Source organism: Kryptolebias marmoratus, linkage group LG15 (assembly GCF_001649575.2).
Source record: "Kryptolebias marmoratus isolate JLee-2015 linkage group LG15, ASM164957v2, whole genome shotgun sequence".
Lineage (NCBI taxonomy): Eukaryota > Metazoa > Chordata > Actinopteri > Cyprinodontiformes > Rivulidae > Kryptolebias > Kryptolebias marmoratus.
In genome coordinates this window covers 23261940-23281806 of record NC_051444.1, presented here as the reverse complement: position 1 = coordinate 23281806, position 19867 = coordinate 23261940, and the positions used below count along the sequence as shown (strand labels likewise).

At 38.8% G+C, this 19867-nt stretch overlaps 2 long non-coding RNA genes across 2 annotated transcripts in view; one reads left to right on the top strand and one right to left on the bottom strand.

Moving 5' to 3' along the window:
* Nucleotides 1-7226: 7226 nt before the first annotated feature.
* Nucleotides 7227-19726, top strand: LOC112450441. The gene is made up of 4 exons (XR_003039072.2): nt 7227-7296; nt 8784-9030; nt 19152-19485; nt 19570-19726. It is a non-coding gene; the product is annotated as an uncharacterized LOC112450441 (long non-coding RNA).
* LOC119617733 overlaps nt 19401-19867 on the bottom strand; it is a 70709-nt gene continuing 70242 nt past the window's right edge. The window contains exon 4 of the long non-coding RNA XR_005234128.1: nt 19401-19599. This is a non-coding gene — a long non-coding RNA (uncharacterized LOC119617733). The remainder of the gene's footprint in view (nt 19600-19867) is intronic.

The window sequence follows — 19867 nt, the reverse complement described above, 5'->3', positions numbered from 1 at the left end:
CACAACATCAGACGTGCACTCTAGGATTACCTTCCTTGAAAAATGTTTGTGTCTTAACTATAAAGAAGTTGCTTTATTAGCAAAATGTGACTGACAGTTGGAAGTTTCCAAATTGTACGAACAAAGAAGTTTTAATAATTGTGTTGCTGTGTAACCGTTTACAGAAAATATGGTTATAACCACAAGAAGTCAGTTTTGGTCTCATTTTTGGACATAAATAACATAATTACTGGTGTTTTTGATACTTTTGTTCAAAGGAATTATGATTTTTAGCTTCTTACCAAGTCTCAAAAAAATGTAACATGTTTGGTGACCTGATAAAATGTTTTTTACAGTTGCTGCACAAAGCAAATTGAAAGATAAAACAGTTAATATATCAGTACAGAAAGCTATTTTTACTCTGAATTTAAACACATGATTATTCATATCTAAATAAAATCAGCTAAGAATGCTTTGATCCTTGTTGGTTGGAAAGAAAATATTTTTAATGGTTTAACTCAAAGAAAACAAAGATTTATAATGTTCTACAGTGTTTGGTTGAGTGTGAAGTCTTTAGGCTTTTTCTTGCTTCAGTCTACTATATTGGTCTATAAAATAATCACTATTGCTCGACCTCAACAAGGGACTCACTTTTCTTATTGTCTTGTTTTCTGCATGGTTGAGAGCTTGCTGGCTCTCCAGACATGTTTTTGTGCGCTATTCCCAACCTTTCATGCAGCAGATAAGAGGTCTGTTATTGATGTTCTGAGGGCATGCACTAATGTGGGCACATTCAGACGACAGACTTAAAATCTGTGGAGAACACAAGGTCAAGAAAGCAACAACAAACAACAATGACAGCCGTGCAAAGACATTTTCATACTAGGACATGCTGTGAACAGGCAACCATTTTTAAAGAAATCCTAAAGCGTAGGCAAAGTTACACTCAGTTAGTAAGAATAAATATTTTAATCTTATGTCTCCAGTTTCACATGTGTTTCTTTTTTTCTTTTCTTACACAAAATTGAACTGACTCAGCAGACACTCTTTGAGTCTAGGACCAGGTTTGGCTGATTTACGTCAAGCCATGCCCATTTCTGCAGAGTTTACTGTTGATCCGAGCGCCAAAGGCCACCAGGGAACTCATATTATTATTATTAATGATAATGATGATGGAAAAACAAACCAATTCCTTTTTTTTTAAATAGTGTAAACCAAAAATAGCTTCCTCCTGGGTGCTGGAAGGGAGGCTCTGACTGATTGTTGAACCTTGGATTCAGGGGGAGCAGTGCGGCTTTTGTTCTGTTCGTGGCACACATGACCAGATCTTCATGCTTGCAGGGTTGCTAAAGGGGTCATCTGTGTGTGTTTTATGGATCTGGAGGTTTACGACCATGTCCTCCAAGGCATTCTGTGGGGGGTGGTGCTGTGTCTGCATCCTTGGCACAAAGTTGAGGAGATTGTCAGGTTTGGGAACCTCGGGGTCTCGTCTCTGTATTTTGCAGGTTATATGGTTCTACAGGCCATGATCTCAGGGGACAGTTTGATGTTGCTGGGTTGGGGGTCACCTCTTTTAAGTCCGAGGGTCAGGGGTGAGTCTCTGCCTCAAAGAGTTCAAGTATCTGTGAGTCCTAATCACGAGCAACGGGGAAGAAGCAGCAGTAGAATAGGAGCAGAATGAGAATCTTATCTGCAGCGATGAGGACATTGCTCTGGTCTGTCATGGTGATGAAGAAGCTGAGCTGAAAGGCAAAGCTGTTTCATTGACATTCCAACCCTCACCTAGCAGCTACTGAATATATTTCACTGATCACCTGTGACTCTTTATTATGTCGGTCTAACAAAAGCTAAGACATTAAAACTGACCACTAAAGGTAAATAGTCTTTTTATTGGGAGGCAAGAGGATACGTGTATGAGTCAAATTAAACAAATAAAGAACTGGTGGTTAGAGAGAGCATGATGACAAGATGTAGTTAGTTTATACGAGAGTTTCTCCCTGGAGAAATACACTTCATTTCATGGCTGTTCAAGCTGTTTTTCTCCTACAAAGCAGGTTAAAAATATCATGCATGTATTACTTATCTACAAACTCATTGTCAGCAGTCTTCCTAAAAATTAGCCTCCTGTTCTCCTGCAGACTCTAGCTGCTCTGCACTGCAGTGTAATTGAGCCATTATTGGCCAGTCAGGAGACATTAAATACAAGGCAAGCTGAGCTGACTGTGTCAGGAAGCCCCCAAAAGAGGGTAAAAAAGTTGATTACAATTACCTGATAACACAGCAGTCCCTGTTACAGAAAAATACTTATAAAAATAATGTGTTCAGAGCAGAGACAAAGTGGTCGTGTGAGGCAGAGCCTGGCTTTTCACCATAAAATAAAATAAAACAAGATAAAAAGTAAAGCAATCATTATTTGGTGTTATGAGTTTTATTTCTGTTTGACTTCAGTCTAATTAATATATTTTACAATCAAATTAGCTGATTCTATGTTTTTCCTGTTCAAACAGCGATGTGCCGAGTCTAAAATATACAACATAAGTTAAACTGAGCGTGCTCACACTGTACGTCACTTATTTATTTGTAGACTCTTGCATTATACGTCCTATTTTTATGTCAAATAAATGAGGTTTTTATAAAAATCCTATTTGACATAAAACTACTAAAAAGCATCAGGTGAGGCAGGCAGTGCCTCTGCATCACTGAAGGAGCAGACTGTGAGTTTACTTTGTTGGCTGTTTCTAGCTAAAAACAGAAAGTACACTGCCATGTTTAGTTTGTGTTTATGATTAAATCTGACTGCTAAAATGGAAGATTCAGAGTTTAAAGTTTTCTCAAAACTGGACTTTCAATCAAAACGTGAAGAGATGAGGTTTGTTTTAAACTTCAAAGCAGAAGATAACTTATTCAAATGGAGTAGTGAACCTTAGGACTGCACAATATATCAAAAATGTATTGTTATCGCGATGCCAGTGATGTCAGTAACTGCTTGGACTGCAATAAATCATGGACCAACATGTTTCATGTATCGTGCATTCATGTCCTGCATGTATATTTGGTCAATCCAAGGAACTCTCACTAGCTTTGATGCCACCCCCTGGTTTAGATGATAGTGATGACAGAAGAGAAAATGAGGAAAATGTGAGTTTATTGCAATTAATATCATCATCGCAATATTAAACAATAATATCGTGCATCACAAGTCTTTCAAATATTGTGCAGTCCAAGTACGCCCTAACCTCCCTGGGAGGGGGATCCTGCAGCTCATATAGTCACTGTGAAGCAGAGACAAGGTGTGGACATCCGTCTCTGAGCAGCAGAACTCACACACCTCAAGGTAAATCTTTTCTTTTTTTGGTGGATATCTCTGTGTTGTTTAAATCACTCGGTCGACTTTTTGCTTGTTCAAGCTAAAAGCTGGCTGTGTCAGCTGGAGTTTAGCACAGATACAAAATATATATATCCCCGCTTTCAAAACCAAAGCAGAAATGATTTTTTGCATAAAACCTACAAGGTTAATATGAAATAATAGTGAAGTGAATACAGTATATCTATGAGCAAGTCATGCTCAGAGACACCTGCAGGAGAGAAAGACACCCTGTCCTGCACATCTTATTGTTTAAAGGGGTGCAGAAATTTGATTTTCTCCGCCTCAATGCCTCATCACCCATGAACACTTCAACTGTGGTTTTTAATTAAGGGTAAAGCTATAATTTAAATTCACCAGTCCTCCATGTCGACTACTATCGCCCATATTTATAGTATGTGGCTGAAATATGGATGAATTATCATCTCTGGCAATAACAGATATAAATAACTTGCATAGTCTTTGCAATATTTGGTCATAAACAAAAATAATAAAGTGTTATGAATATTCAAAATATAATTATACACATTATAAAATGTAAAATAAGTTCAGTGCGATTTCTTAGGTTTATGTCTATGTTAGAAATTTCAGGGTTGGAATTAAGTCTTCTACATTTCATTTTTGAGCAAAGCCAAGTAGGTAAGCTTATTAAAATATGCAGAAAGCTGTGATTCAAGAGCTTCCACTAGCTAAAAAAACAACAAAAAATGGGAAAATATAAGTACAGAGTAAAAGATGAGATTGTATGAGGCTGATCTCCTCTTTTTTCAGCACACTTCTAATCCGAGTCTTGTCCCTCTGCCCAAGGCTCCCTCCCTGAGCTCATCACAGCTTGTCACTTCACTTTGGGGTCAGTTCATTCAGGAGCCTGCAGCAGGAGACCTCCACAGGTTCTAAAAACAGATGTGACAGGCCTATTAAAATGAGTGATCTCCACTGCTCTGCTCTTGTCTGCTGCTGTAGCCAGAATGCACACTAAGCTGTCTTCCCCCGGGTACAGACAGGGGCAGCAGGGTGCAAAAGCCTGGAAGATAAGGTGACAGAGGCACATGGCTGGCAATGTGGCAGCACCCAGAATTATCTCCTGATGAGGTTTTCAATTTTGGGGAGAGTGGGAGGAACTTGAGCTCGTGCGCCTGAAGGCAGCCAGCCACACAGGGAGAGATGAACACGGACAGGAATGTGCACATGTACAGTCACTGGATGATGTTGGAGCTCGGCAACAAATAAACAAGAACAGGTCTCAGCAAACATAAACACATACAAAAAAAATACGGGGCTGAACTGTTCTAGTTACACAAAGCAGCACAACAGTTTTGAGTTCCAGGGTTTCTGAGATGATGGTATCTTCTCCATGTGCAATCCTAAATGGCAGGAGCTTGTTATAATCCCTGTTTACAATGCATTGTAGATATGGACGGACAGTTAAATACCACAAAAGCATTTCTGAAGTCATCAAGATTGGCATAGAGAAATTATTGACGGCTTGCTGAAACTTGATTACTGCTACTTTCACTTGCAGATAAACCAAGACATGAGTATAAAATCCAGAAAGAGATGGGAATAAACCATGAATGCAACAATAAATTATACCTGTAGAGATGTCCACAACTTGGCAATTTGTTTATTTCTTTACTTTGAAGAAATAAATGACCCACTGAACTATGCCTCAAGTGAAGGACACAAAAAAGGTTGTATAATGTTGTTGTTCAGAGGACCCCATGTGCAGATTTAAACACTTAAAATGAGAAAACTAAAACTTTAACACGTGATCAAAAAAGACTTGTAAAGCAGCAGAGCATTAACATACAGAACAAAGGGACCAAACAAACCAGGGAGCATGAAAAACAAGGTGGGATCCAGGGAACAGGTAAGACAGAGCAAACATCTGGATCTGATGATGATCTGAGGAGCTACACAGGGAGGGGTGATTACTGAGTGGAGACAGGTGAGCTGACTGCAGATGAGACACAGGTGAGCTGATATTATCGAGAATGACACATGCCATGTCACTCAGAACTTCTGCAGGAACTGAAATCCGGATTTGAGAATCCTCTGGGCTCTACTCCTGCGATGGGCCACATTAAAACATTGTTGAGGCCCCGGCTCAGGGTCGGTATGAGGCGTCAACAGAGAGGGCCGGCAGGCGTATCCTCTGTCTCCCTGTAGGTATCCGTGAATTTCTCCTGTAATTACAGTGGACACATTTCAGCATGTTAAAGAGGGAAAGAACGAATAATATTTGTTCAAAGTGTTGGGTTTCTTATTATGTGGAAATTTGTGGTTCAGGCTCTAAGTAGGAAATCGTGTACCAAAACAGGCTGCTTGGCTTCCACATTTATTATGATGTTGGCTGCATCTCATTTGAGCTTGACAGGGAATGACATGTGACTTGCAGCGTTATGTAATGTTATTTTGACCGTAATAATTCATGTACGTGGACGATGATGTTGCAAAAAGACACAGTCCCCTTCATTATCTGGAGGAGCAGTGATATTGATGTGTGTGCCATCTATATCACATTTTAAAACCCGGAAAAGGACAGGAAAATAGGAGACTGACTCCTGTCTGAGGTTGAGGCAGAACACAACATAATTCAAACTAATAAAAAATATATATAACTTCACATGAATATTTTTCTTTTTCATCACTCACCTGCAATCCTGTGAAATTCCTCTCTGATATTTGTTGTAGAAGTTTGTGCCCAGGGAACACCACCACGATGGGCGGGAGGCGTTTCGGTGCTGAAACTCTGCACACTTCTGCCTCACCAATGTTCTCTGCATCATCAACATTATAAAGGAAACACCCATTTGCATAGAAACACAGCATGGTGCACAAAATTTGCTGCTCTGATGTGAGCGCACACCCACAGTGTGTGAAAAGCAATGCCAATCCCCCCCCAAAAAAAGGAAATCCAATTCATCGGGGAACAAAAACACATCTAATCTAGGTTGGAAAATACTTATTTGCTAAATAATTCTCTTTCACTATCGGTCAGATCGATTAAAAATGGAGAACACGTGTCGAACAGCTTGCTTCAGGTAGGAGGAAGCTGGTAGAAAGTCAGGTTTTATTCGATTTTCTTAGACATTTTAGAGACATTTTACAGACCTAACTGGAAGACCAGGATAAGATAAAATGACTTTAAGATTGTACAGTCACATCAAATGTCGTATCCAAAACATGATAAAATTACTTTGACATGACACAATAAATTAATTTCACATGTTGCATCAACAGGATCTGGAGCAGTTCAAAGTAAATAAAATATTTAGGTTTGATAAGTATTAATTGATTAAATATTAACATCAAGTTAATAGGCCTGTTCTGATTATGTGGGACTGATGTACACAAGAAAATCTAAGTAATAGTAAGGCACCATCAACAAATAATATTCTGAAATAGTTCTGAGGAGAAGTAAAACCCAAATATTTGCTGCAGAAACCTTTTTCAACAGCTTACTTTCTTCTAGGTTCTTGCATTAATTCATTTCTTCAGTTTCTGAAACAAAAAATAATCTCTTCAGATTAATATATAGACTGAGACTGCACAGTGATGTAATTAAAAGAAGGTATCAAACTTCATTATACGTCGTGTTAGGATTTGAGTATTTTGAGTTATTTCTTTTGTGTTAGGTTTATTGTTATTTTGTGTTTCTGTAATTCTGTTTTACTTCTTGTTATCCCTGTGTTTAATATTGTAAGTTCTTGTGTAGTTTTGCTCCCTGTGTTTTCTGTGGCCCCTGACATTATTCACCTGTCCTCAGCTCAGTGCCCATCAGCCGGCCACACCCACACCTGTCCCTCGTTTGTAATCAGTCAGCTGTGTCCACTCACCAATCACCCAAAGTCCTTATAATCTGTTCCTCATGCTTGCTGTTTTTTTTTTGTGGATATGCGCTGTCTGGGTTTCATTGGGTCTTCCTCCTCACGTTCAGAGATTCGTATTTTGTAAGTTTATGTTATTACTTTCAGCTGCCATGTCAGACTTTGTTTTTGTTCTTTAAAATAAACTAGTTTTACTTTCTTGAGTCGGTCTGCATTCTGGGTCCGAATCCTCCTCTCCATAAACTGACAGTGCAGTATCTTTGTAAAGTCTGAATTATCCTGTTCAAGCTCCATTTGGGAGATATTTTCATACAGACCATTATTTGAAACTCACTCCTAATTAATTTTTGAGCTTTTGAATACTTAATTATGACAACAGTGTCCTTCTGACTTTAGAAAAATCCTTGGGCAAAGGTTGCATGAAAGTGATGGACAACAATTTCATATTAAACAAAACCAAAAAGTAATTTGGAGCAAAAAAAAAAAAATCATTAACTAATCATTTCTTGTTTAAAAAAAAATAATAGTACATAGGCACAGAAAGTATTCTTCACTTTCTTTTTTCTTGTTTTATCGATATAGGCACACTTTTGGGGGAGTATTTGAATCCCGAATAACATGTTCAAAGGGTTTATTGTCATACGCACAGCTGGAAACATGTTTTCATGAACAATGAAACTCTGTCTTTATTGCAGCAAATGCCAAACAGTAGAGTTTAGCTGACTCCAGTCAGCTGTTCTAAGATATCTACAACAGATAAAACATAAAATTAAATAATAGTAATGTAAAACAGAGGCAAAAGTACAAATAAAATATAAGATGTGCAAAATATATGTAAGAATGAAAATGATACAAAATACAGCCAAAATAGGGTCTTGATTTTGATAGAATATAAATTAACACTCTGCTCTGACTATAGAAAAAAAATATAAGCCACGATAAAGGTTGAAAGTACAATATCAGCAGTAAGTGTGATTTCTTTGAAGAGCGCCACTGTAGGGCACTTTATCTTTTCAACCTCTGTCAAATCTCATAAAAAACAAATGTGTTTTTGACCATTCCTCTTCAACACCTCGCTGCGAGTTTGAATTGTAAATTTGTTGGCACCGAGTGGGAGCAGCTCCCCCAGAATTAGCCATTCTGTTGGAAGGCCTGCCAGGCTGCGTGAGAGGGACCTCCTCCGAGGGCCACCACTCCGAGCTGCTGTCTCCTGCAATCCACTCAGATCAATGGCTCGCCCCCTCACGCCGAAACAGGGTGAAAAAAAATAAAAATTACCACGAGATCAAAAGTGTACATGTCACAGTTTCTCATTTGTCAGGGCTTTGTAGCGGTGTAGTACAGGTGCAGGCATGGGCAGCCAAAATATGAATTCAGCTTGGTTTTAGCTTTAAAATTGCACTTTAAACTACAGTTTCCTCCAAATGCACCCACAGTAATCACAACTCCTTGAAAAATACTACATTTAATGTTTAATTTTATGGACTCTAAAAGAGTTTATCGCTCAGCAGAAACCATGAAGACGGCGCCGAACACAGCCTGCCTTGCTTTTCCTATATGCTCCACCAAATAAAATGAATTATTATGTAATTATGTTTTTGTTTTTCCAGCAGAACCAAAGACTTTGAGGTGTTCTGCAGGAGGACGAAAGGGAGAAGACGAGAGGAAAAGGACAGACGCCAGTGAAACAACAGAGCTGATGAAGCTAAACTAGCATGAAACGGCCCTCCGTCATGGATTACCAACGCGGTGCTTTTCATTACCTGCCTTTCATAACAAGATATTTATGGCAACAGGAGCTGTCGGAGAACCGTGAGGAACGTGCAGCCCATTTCCCTCTAAGATCCAGGAGCGTGTGTAAGTGACAGAGGGTGAGATTAAATGGTGCATAAAGGAAGTGAATTGTGTTGGGAAATGGCGGCTGTGATTTGCTGTGTTATTGTCTATTTCACACTTGTATGCGTTTGCTGACTGGATTGTATCAGGGTGATTTATTTATTTATTTGCTTACTTTCTCTTTACGCCGGTTTTAGCTGCAGCCTGGCTTGTTTGAATGGAAGACACGATGCAAGTGGTTTCCTCTAAAAGTTACCTGAATGAGGTCTTGCTAATCAGAGACATATTCCATTTTAAAAAGGGTTTTAAAAAGACCACACATTCTGGCACAAACAGATATTAAATCTTGTGCAGAAAAGGTTTGCACCAGAAGCTCCACCCCCCATGTAATTGCTTTAATTATTACAGTATAAGTGATGAAAACTGGCTAACAGATGTTCTAATCAGCCTTAAAATGATTGCTCTTCTGCAGTTGATGAGCCACACAAACACGTCCTGTCTTTAACATTATTGCCATATAGGATGGTGATGAACGTTGTTAAAATAGCCACAGCTGGTAATGGGATTTGTATCTTCTCCATTTTGATTCTCCACTTTCTGATCAGATTGTTGGTGAAGATTTTCATATGAATTGATGTTGACAAGATACACTAGGAGGATCCGGTAATTCGACCAGTTTCTGTCCGCAGGGACAGAAACTTGCTCGTGGTCCGACAGGCGAAGGTCTGTACAGGGAAAGCAGAGAACGATGAACTTATCCAGTGGGGCAGGTGAAGAGTCCAGGTCCAAGAAACGAGCAGGGGTCGTTGTCCAGTTATCAGTCCTCCAGCAGTAATCCGACAGGAGCATGGCACAAGGAGACATCCGGGGGACATGAGCAAGGTCGAGGCACAGGAGGTCAATCAGGAATCGATGGAAAACTACTCGCGTTAGGCTTTCTATTATCTGACACTGGAGGAGAGAAGAGGAGGCGAATATATAGGGCGTGGAAGAGGTGTGGGAGAGACAATCAGGGAAGGGATGCAGGTGACTAGAATGAACATGATTAGAGCTGTGGTAAGGCAAGGCATGAGAAAAACAGACATGATCATCACAGATGTGGTTTAATTAAAGGACTACCTTTCCATGTCAAAACCACATTTACCGGACCACATTTTAGTTTAATTTCTGTAAAACCGACTGAGTTGTAGCCATTTTGTGTTGAATTGGGTGAACTTCAAAATAAGTCCGGTTGTAGATGTTCATCCAATGATTACTTTGAGAGTTGCATTAAAATGGTTCACAGGATATTTTGCTAACAGACAGACAGAGTTAACGTCAATGTTAACTCTCAGACAGTGTGTTGAGGATGACTCTCAGCTACTGCCACACAAGATTTTAGCTGAATATCTTAAGGATTTCCTGAGTTTTAGCTATATTTGTGTCTATAGTCGTGACGGCCATCTTGAATTGGGTGGACTCCAAAAGTTAAACTGTTGTAGGTGTGTCCAATGATTTCTGAGAATTTCATTAAAATTTGGCTGGGGGTTCATGAAATATTTTGCTGACAATTAAACAAATGACACACACGCCCACCCCCACACACAGAAAGACACAATATCATCCTCCTTTTTGTGGCAGGTGCTGTGAAAAGCTTGTCTAAAAACTTGTGGGTTCTTCTGAACCAGCTACAGCTTTAAGAGCCCCAAAAGTCCTAAAGAAAGAAAATCATCTGCTTTTGCCAGATTTACCTCACACAGTTTTTGTCACAATGTATTTGACCCGTACCGAAGACATGTTTTGTAGTTAGCCTGTCATCATCTACAAGAACACCATCAAAAAAATTTTTATCTCAGCATTAAGAATCAAAACATTAATTTCCTTTTTTCCCCCTCTCGTTTTCATCGGCCACCAATCTGTGCATGTGGGCATTAGCAGTGTTGTGTGTTTGTGCAAAGATTTCCAATCAGTGCAAGCTGTGAACAGCGCAGCGCACTGCGCTTGGGGGCAGCCATCTGTCAGCTGAAGCTCGGTCGACACAGCAATCAGAAAGCTCTGTGGCGGGTCCAATCTGTTCCACCACAGGTAGACCTGTCTGAGGGCTGCCATCAGTCTGCACGTTCCCTATTTATTCCCCCTTTTTAGTCCAACCTTTTGTAATATTACCACTCAGTCTTTACCCTGTTGTATTTTTATCCCTATGTTGTTATTCTTTTGGCTTTTACCATCACTCCGCTTCCTTATAAATCAAAATACGCTCCCACAATTATAAATGGAGGATGCATTAATTATACCAATCCTGATAATAATGTGGCAAGAATGTCGTTCTGATATTACGACCTGCCTACAATGCTTTCGGTTTGTGGCAGGTGCATCACACGGCATATAATCACGATCGTGGCAGTTTGCTAAATAGGCCATGCTAACCCATGCCAGGCAGAGCTTACCCCCTTCATGTTTTTTTCTGCTGGCAAGAAGCCCAAGTATTAATCTGATCAGAGCCATGTAAGTGGCAGAAGGCAGCTCTCCGAACCAGACTGTTTACCAGGCCAAGAGGCCTGTGGCAGCGAAGGCGACACCCTGAGCTAAAATTTGAAAAAAAATTATTCAATGAGACCAAATCAGAGCTGGTTCAGCTGGTTGGTTTTATTATTAGGCCCCCGAAACAGATGAAGAAAATCTGACTTCTTTCACGGTTAAGCATGAAGTTCATTCACATATTTGCACAAATGTACTTTTTCTCTAAAGCTGTCTGAGTTTACATTTAATTCACAGAAACTATCAGCTGCTTACACTTTAACCAAGCTGATATGAAAAAATAAGGTGCCAAATTAATATATTCCTGACCTCTTTTTGTTTCTGTTAGGCTGTGATTGTTTTGTTTTTTTCCACCTCTTCGAGGTTTTAATTCCTCTGAACCTTTATTAATGCAGTAGAAAACCAAGTTTATTAGTTTAAGATTATTAAATTATTTATGCTAGTTGCATATTGTCATGAGTACAGTGCTGTGCAAAAGTCTGGAGTCATCTCTCACTTGATAATTTTGCTTCCAAATTATCAAACCTGACAGTTTTTGAAGCGATCTTGAGCAACATCTGTTCAGGCTGTCTGAAGGTTTTTCAATGCTTTGCATTTTGGCTGCTTTTTCACTTATTTTCAACTAATTGCCTACCCGATTGTAGAACGGGAATGTTTTATTTGGTTTGACATATGAATTATTCTGGCATAAAAAGGCATCCCAACTCCAGTGATGAACTTCATTCATTATCTTTATTTACCCAGATAAAAATCTGACTCTTTTACAAGAATGACCCGGCCAGGAGGTCAGGAGCACATCATAAAACAATGATCAATAACAAGTGACAATATAGGATAAAACATACAATTACTTTATTCATTTAATGATTTTCAGGTTAAAATCCAGGGGTGTGGCATACCAGCGATTTTAACAGTGACTGAAAACAAAAGCAGTGGTTAAGAAAAAGGCAATAGTTAAAATGAGCTAATGTTGTGTCAGCACATAACAGAAAACTGAGCAAAGAACAGATTTCAAATCAGATATTTAGACACTTTTATACCAGCAACCTGTTGTTGAATTTATAAAATTACCTAGGATAATACAGTGTGACACATAAAGCAGTGTTTTAGCACAAAAAAGATGATTCTGGATTTTCTGAAAGATGATAAATCTCCCAGGTCCTGTTAGATTTTTGCTGACCCTCACATTTCTCAAAGACAAAGTTTTCAGCTAATATTTATCTGCTGTAGAGGTTTTTTTTTTTTTTTTTAAGGGCTAATGCTTCTTTGTTTGTCCTACATTTGCACAGTATATCTTGTCATGGTCAGTTACAAAAACTTGACTTTTAATAAATAAAAAAAGCAGCCAAAGTCCAAAGAAAAATGTTGAAAGATCTTCTGAAAGACTGGAAAACTTTTCATTTGGACCACTTTAAAATATCACAAGAAAGATTTCCTGGAAGCGACGTATAAAAAGATTAGATTAAATTCTGCTCTCCAGCCATGGCCAAAGTTTTCTGAAGTTTGGGCCTACTCCCAAATAGTAGAAAACTATTTTCCATTAAAGACGACAATAGACTTCTTTAAATAATGCATCCATTTAGGGTGACCAAAATGGAAAATAAAAAGTCTGCAATAAATCTCTGAGTAGGATACAAACAATTAAGAGGCAAACATAACAAGAAAAAGTTATGGATCCATCACTGTTGTGAGACCTTTGTTTCTAAATAGAGATGTAAAAAAAAAACAGTGTGGAAAAACATAGAGACTTTTTTCTGAGAGGGAGAATGTTACTTAGCAAACCATCAACTACTAGTTTGTTTTTAACTTTGAAAACCTTATTTTAGACTTTAAAAAATAAAGCTTTTACTGAATCGAGGTACGACGAAGCATTTAAATGCCAAAGACTCTCAGACCGATCAGACTGAACTGTTTTACCGATGATTACAGACTAATGTGTGGACTAAGGCAAACCTAATGTCCAGTGTGTAGTATTTGGTCACATCTAGCAGTGAAAAATAAAGACTGTGACTCACTAAGTACCTCCTACGTATAGTTTCCTCTTCCAAATATGTAGGAGAGACTTAGGTGGCCAGAAAAAATACTTAAAGAGGTAATTTAGTCCATTGTTTGTTTTCTAGATCTATGATGGTGTCACATGCTGTACAAAAAGAACCTGCTATCTGGAGATAAAATTGTTCTACGGCTTGTTTTTCTTTTCTAACCTTTGTGAGACACGTATTTGAGATAAACCACATTTTTCTCCGGGACATCATGCGTGTTCTCACAGAGCGTTTCACTCCTATCTGCTCATCAGATGGGCAGACATCAAGCCAGACAGTCTGACCGAGCATGTGAGGGTTCTTTTCAAATTTTAATGAGCTTCTCTAAATTAAATACCATCATGGAGGAAGCTGCCAAAAAAAGCAGAACCTGTTATTCTTTCTTTTCGTTACGAGTAAAGGTACGTGCTGGTATCAGATTCACTAAAGCAAAATACCAGCTTGAGTCTGGAAGGTAAAACTTAGATTAGTACTTTTTTTAAATAGTTGTGCACTTTTCTGGAACTGTGTAGCTGCTCGCATCATTTTGCCATTAACCAAGTCTGGTGGTTTATTTTCTGCCAGCTAATGTTCCTTGCCAGAATCACCCACTTCTTAAAAAGATAAGAATCATCTTCATAGAGTTGTGTCCATCAAAACCCAGCTTTTGGACTTTTTGTTTTTTGCTTCCTGCCAGTTTTTTTCCCCATTGTTGGCACACGGCAAAGTGAGCACAAGGGACTGGCAGACTTAAACACCAAATTAAATAAATTCCCTTGTTAGTCATTGGCTGACGGTTGGTGAAACATAGATTGTACTACTGATGATGTTTTTTTTTGTAAAATATAAAACTGTAGCTTCTTTTTTTTTAAATTTCAGCATACAAATAACTTTGGTAACCACACTTGGGCCTGGCACTTCCAGCAGGCTGAATTTTAAAGCTCGCGTCCAAGTTAACTTCCTCCAAAACAGTGAAGGCATGGAGTTTATTCACTCGTCGTTGTGAGCCAAACCACTGTTATTTAAAACCCAACCACAGTACACAGTCAGGTCCTGAACACTGGAGCAGCAATGTGGCCTTCTTCTAAGCAGTTTTGTGGGTATTCAACAAAAACAGAGGTTTACCATAATGAAAATACATCTTAGTTACAGACATTTCTGTGTTGGTTAATGTTGATTGGCTGTAGTAGCCATTTTGAACTGGGCTGACACTAGCAGTGAATCAATTCAATGATTACTTTCAGTGGTTCAAACAGACTCACACAAAACATTATCACCTACTGCTGAAAGGCTAAAGACGGGCGATAATTATCAGGATATTTATCTTTCATCCTGCTTTCTTCAGTCTATCTGCTTTTTTACAGCTCAAACCACAGTTCTGAAGCGAATCTTTGACTTTATATAAATACACGTGAAATCCTTTGAGGCTCTGTTGCTTGCACATTAAATTTGAAGTATTCCCTCAAGCAAGAGGCACTTCATGAGCTGGACTCAGCTTTTTGTACGTTTTTCAAGTAATTTCTATTTTTTGCAATTTACATGACAAAATAAGCAAAACTCTGTGTTTTATGCTGTTTTATGTATCGTATTACAGCCAGAAATTAGGTGTAACCCAAAGTGCTTCACCCCCATCTGATCTTTAAACTCTGAACATGGAAAATGAATCTATTTTAGCCTTTCCCCATCCTAAAGATTACAGGTATTTGTTAAAACAACAGTATGTGTTTATTTTTTATAAATGTCTTACATGATAAACCTTTGTTCGTGGTTTTGTCTTATCTGTGTTTCTTAAAAATGTAGAAAAATAAAACCTAACAGGAAGCTAAAATGTTTCCTGACCATGAGAATTTAAGTTGGGTTGACCCAGTTTACAGCTGCTGTGTTGCAAATAGTTCTAGTGTTATAAAAAAAAACAACGAGTCATCCCAAAAAACAAAAAACACAGTAGTTCATCATTATAAAATCAAAGAAAGCCTCACGCCTTCCTCGGAGGCTGTGGAAAATGCCCGTGACTCATTCCCAGCTGTTATTAGTTGAGAAATCCAGTATGACAGATGAATATTTTGCTTAAAGTAGACATAAGAAGTACAATAAAAAATGGGTGGATAGGTAATCATGGGACAATTTGTTTTAAAGCAAGGTGTGTGAGTTAACGCTTTTTTTTGTTTGTAAGTTTAGGAAACGCCCTCTGTTTTAATAAGGATCCACCAGTTGAAACAATTATCTCTTGTTAAACCTGTCAGAGGGTGGAACAGAGCCACACCGTTTTACGTGTTTTTTAAAAAGAATCCTTTTGTTCGCCATCCATCACTTTTTCCTATAAAGAAAACTATTGTGGTAAATGGACTATGACAAGTGAAGAGAAATAATATGCTTAAATCACAACCATAACCCAGTTTCTAAACACAAGACGTATCCTCATAGTCCCTGGTTCAGGGTGTGTACAAAGCAACAAAAAAGTAATGTCACATATCAACCTCACTCCTCCTTCTTTCATTGTTCTGGCATAATAAAAAAGACCTATTATCTGAGTAATACATTTAAGATTAACCTGGTAGAGACAACAAGCACAGAATGGACAGACACCCTCCATCCCATCCTGCCTTTTGGCGCCAAATCCTCCCACCTGTCCTCTCCACCCTTCAAATCGGCTGTTCCCCTCCCACTTCAAGCTATAGGTGCCATAAGGCAGGACCACAGGAAGCTCTGATGGTATTTAAAGCACGCCAGCGCCCTAAGTGATAGATGTCACCTTCATGCCAGTGTAACTGGGGCACTGCACCTAACATCTTGCCCTAATAACGAGATACAAGGTGCTGAGGATGAATAAGGGAAGGGTTTAGACAATGGTGTCCAACCCTGGTCCTGAAGGGCCACTGCCCTGCATGTTTTAGGTGTTTCTCTGCTTTGACTCACCTGATTTAAATGACTGAGTCACTAACGGGCTTCTGCAGAACTTGAAGACCTGCTCAAGAGCAGAGAAACATCTAAAACATGCAGGATAGTGGCCCTCCAGGACCAGGATTGGGCACCACTCGTTCAGAAGAAGTGTGTGAAGGCGGATCTTATGTGTCTAAAGTAACAAGGATGCTGATGAGGCCGAACAACTTATAATTGAATTGGATTTGGGATTTAAGTTTTGAATGTTTTGGTGTAGTTTTGTAGGTCTCTGAGAAGGACACCATTACGCCCTCATCATTATTGCACTTTATAACAACATGTGAAAATGCACAGCGAGCATGTAACCCTGTATGACAAACATGAAAACCAACACATGACTTACGAAGTGAACAAAACACAAGTTCACGAAGATACCACCCACAGACAAACACTCATTTAAGCACAAACCTTCGTCTTTGTTCCACCAGTGCAAAAGAAAAACCCCATAGCTGCTGTCACTGTCACTGTCACTGTCACACTGTCACTGTCCTGACATTTTCAATCATCTCCTCTGACAGAGGTATTTTTGGCCCAAATAGTAGAGCTGTTCTTTGAACAGCTGTACTTTCATGTAATACAAAATATAATTCAAGTCTGTCTGACAAGTGGAATAAGCTTGTCAAGAAGCTGAGACTTGAGGAAAGAAGCTTTTAGCTGAGGACTCAACTTGGCATTGTTCAGATATCAAAACTCTTACTCCAAACTGAGTTAAAGTTTGTCATGTGTCAAACTTCAAACCACCACTGACCTCGAAGGTTTTGCTCCTCTTAAATCCAGATTGTGTCTATTAGGTATGTGTTTACTTTGCAGAACATTCCTTAAATGCAGCATGAAGGACAAATGATTTGACAGAAATAGTATGCTGTAGAAAACACTGTTTTCTTTACATCAGAGCAAAAATTGTAGAAGAAGCTCCCTTATGCATTTGTTTGTCTTGATACCATACATTACGTGCATCCAAAACATCACTGAATAAATGGGAAAGAAAACACAGGCCAGCAGAAAGTACTAGAAAGAAGCTGCAGTTTTTACCAGGAGGTAAATTTGTTCACAGTCAAGCTTCTGCAAACATTCATATGTTGTCTTGGTTCAGGATGAATGGTAAAAACAATCAGGAACCATTGATGATACATCAGCTGCTTAAAGCAAATTTGAATTTCTAGCTTTATTTTATTAAAGCTCTGTCTTCATTTCTCTTTTTTTCATATTTAAAACCATAGTATTAAGCAAGATGATTAAATCTATTACAACGCTGTGTCCGTATCTGTGAAGGAAGGTCCACCAACTCAAAAACTCAATCAAATAAAACTCAAAGTCTAAATAATAGGCTGTCCTTGGAATGTAATTATATAAAAATAAAACTCCATACAGAGTTTTTACCTGTACACACTTTTCTGTAATTGTTTGCAGCTTCTAACTGACAGGCTGGTCAGAAACAATTAGGAAAGAGTAATCAAATTTCCATCAAATGATCTTTGAGTCATTGTAGAAGCAACAAATAAGTCTCTTGCTGCACCATAACAATAGAGAAGCAAATTTTGACATGTCCAATATTTACACCAATATTTTTTTATAGAATTATTGCCACAATCTAAGACACTATTTGCATTCAGTGTCATATCCAGTCTTGAGTAATAAAAGATCATGTAGGATTGTGTCTCTGTGTGTTTGCATGTTTGTGTGTGCCATGAGAGGTTAAAGGTCACAGAACGCCTGTGTGCCCTTCGATGACGTGACAAAATGGTCATTGAGTTGCTGAAATTCATCCCCGGCAGGGTGAATGTTTTGACATGGCTTTAATTCAGCTTGGCTGTTTCTCCTCTCAGAGCAAAGAGGAGAGCATGAATATATGCTCTCAAAGCTCACATAGCATGTTTAATTATCATATACATGCCAAGTGAAAGGATGGGAGTAGGGGCTAAAGAAACACCACACACAACTTTCAATCTGTGTTGCCCAGCGTGCTACTACAGTGGTAAAAAAAAAAAAAAAAAAGAACTGGCCTGTAAATCATTAAATTATTCAAAACAAATTTAGTGCATTTTTATGTATCAGATGAAATTTCAGGCACTGACAATAAAACAAAAATTCAATTGATTCTTGTATTCTTTCATCCATCCATTTTCTTTACCCATTTCTCTTCTCTGGGTGCCATGGATCTGGTGCATATCTCCAGCAGTCACTGTGCGAGACATGGGGGACACTCTGGACAGGTCACAAGTCCATCACAGGGCCATTGTATTCTTTTAGACAGACCTAATTGGTCAGTTTTATTAATAATGTTTGTTGTGAGCAATATGAGTTTTTTTTTTTTTGGTATGACACATGATGGGATTCTATTTTGCTCTTTATTGCTTTAAACCAATGCGCCTTAAAGCTTTCAGGTGTTAAACACTTCTTACAAATGGTGGCGTCTTGTGCATTGTTGTTGTTTTTTTTAAGTTCTATATCTTGTGGGGGAAAGTGCCTCTTTGGCTCTAATAGAGTTATGTCTCTGCTGATGTCAGCAGATTTGTTTTGCATAAACTCTTGCTAACTTCCATGTCAGGATTCCAGGTTGTCTTAAAAGTCACTGTCCCTTTTTTTCCCTCTTCATCTCTTTTTCCTGCCTCTCCTCTTTTCTTCTCTTCCCCCATGGTCCTTTCTATTGTTCTCTTTTTCCAGGTGGAGTTGTGAGCAGGCATTGCTATGCTGTGATTGCTCACCTCCTTCTCTGGCTCAAGTCACACCTGCAACTCATTACCTCCCAGTCAAGCACCTGTTAAAAGGCTGAGTTGGAAAACACTGCTCTATGTCACACAGTTGAAGTTGTTTTGATGATTCTGGCCTCTTATGTTGTAGCATTTTTGTGTTTTATTCAATCAGTTTTACCTGCGTTAATGTTTTCCTGTGTTCTCCTCGCAGATCTTATTATGACCACTGCTGTGAAGCTTCTGTCATTGAAGCCTCTGAAAGCCTTCTTGTGTACTGACACCAGTCTCCTTTTCTCTAATCTGCAGTAAGCCTCACATGGAGCCTTACCTGCCTTCTCACTCTCCACAGTCTTCGTTTTCTTCCTTATGATCCTCCTCTCTCGCCCTAGGGCACCTGGATCAGTCAACTCTGCTCCTACCTGGAAAGAAAAAACAAACAAGTATTACAGAAGCATACTGGCAGAGCTTCATGAACGCTTCCTTTTTTGATCCTTAAGTAATCAGCTCCTTATCTTTTTAGACCAGTGGGAAACCAAATCCATTGCACATTTCTTTACCTGCGACAATAAAACCTTTTGACTTTTACCTTGTCCGTTTGATCTGTGATGCACACTTGAAATCTCATTTAAAGCTTTAAATTTTAACATTAAGACATGCCACATTAGTGTCCTGTGAGTTACTGCCATG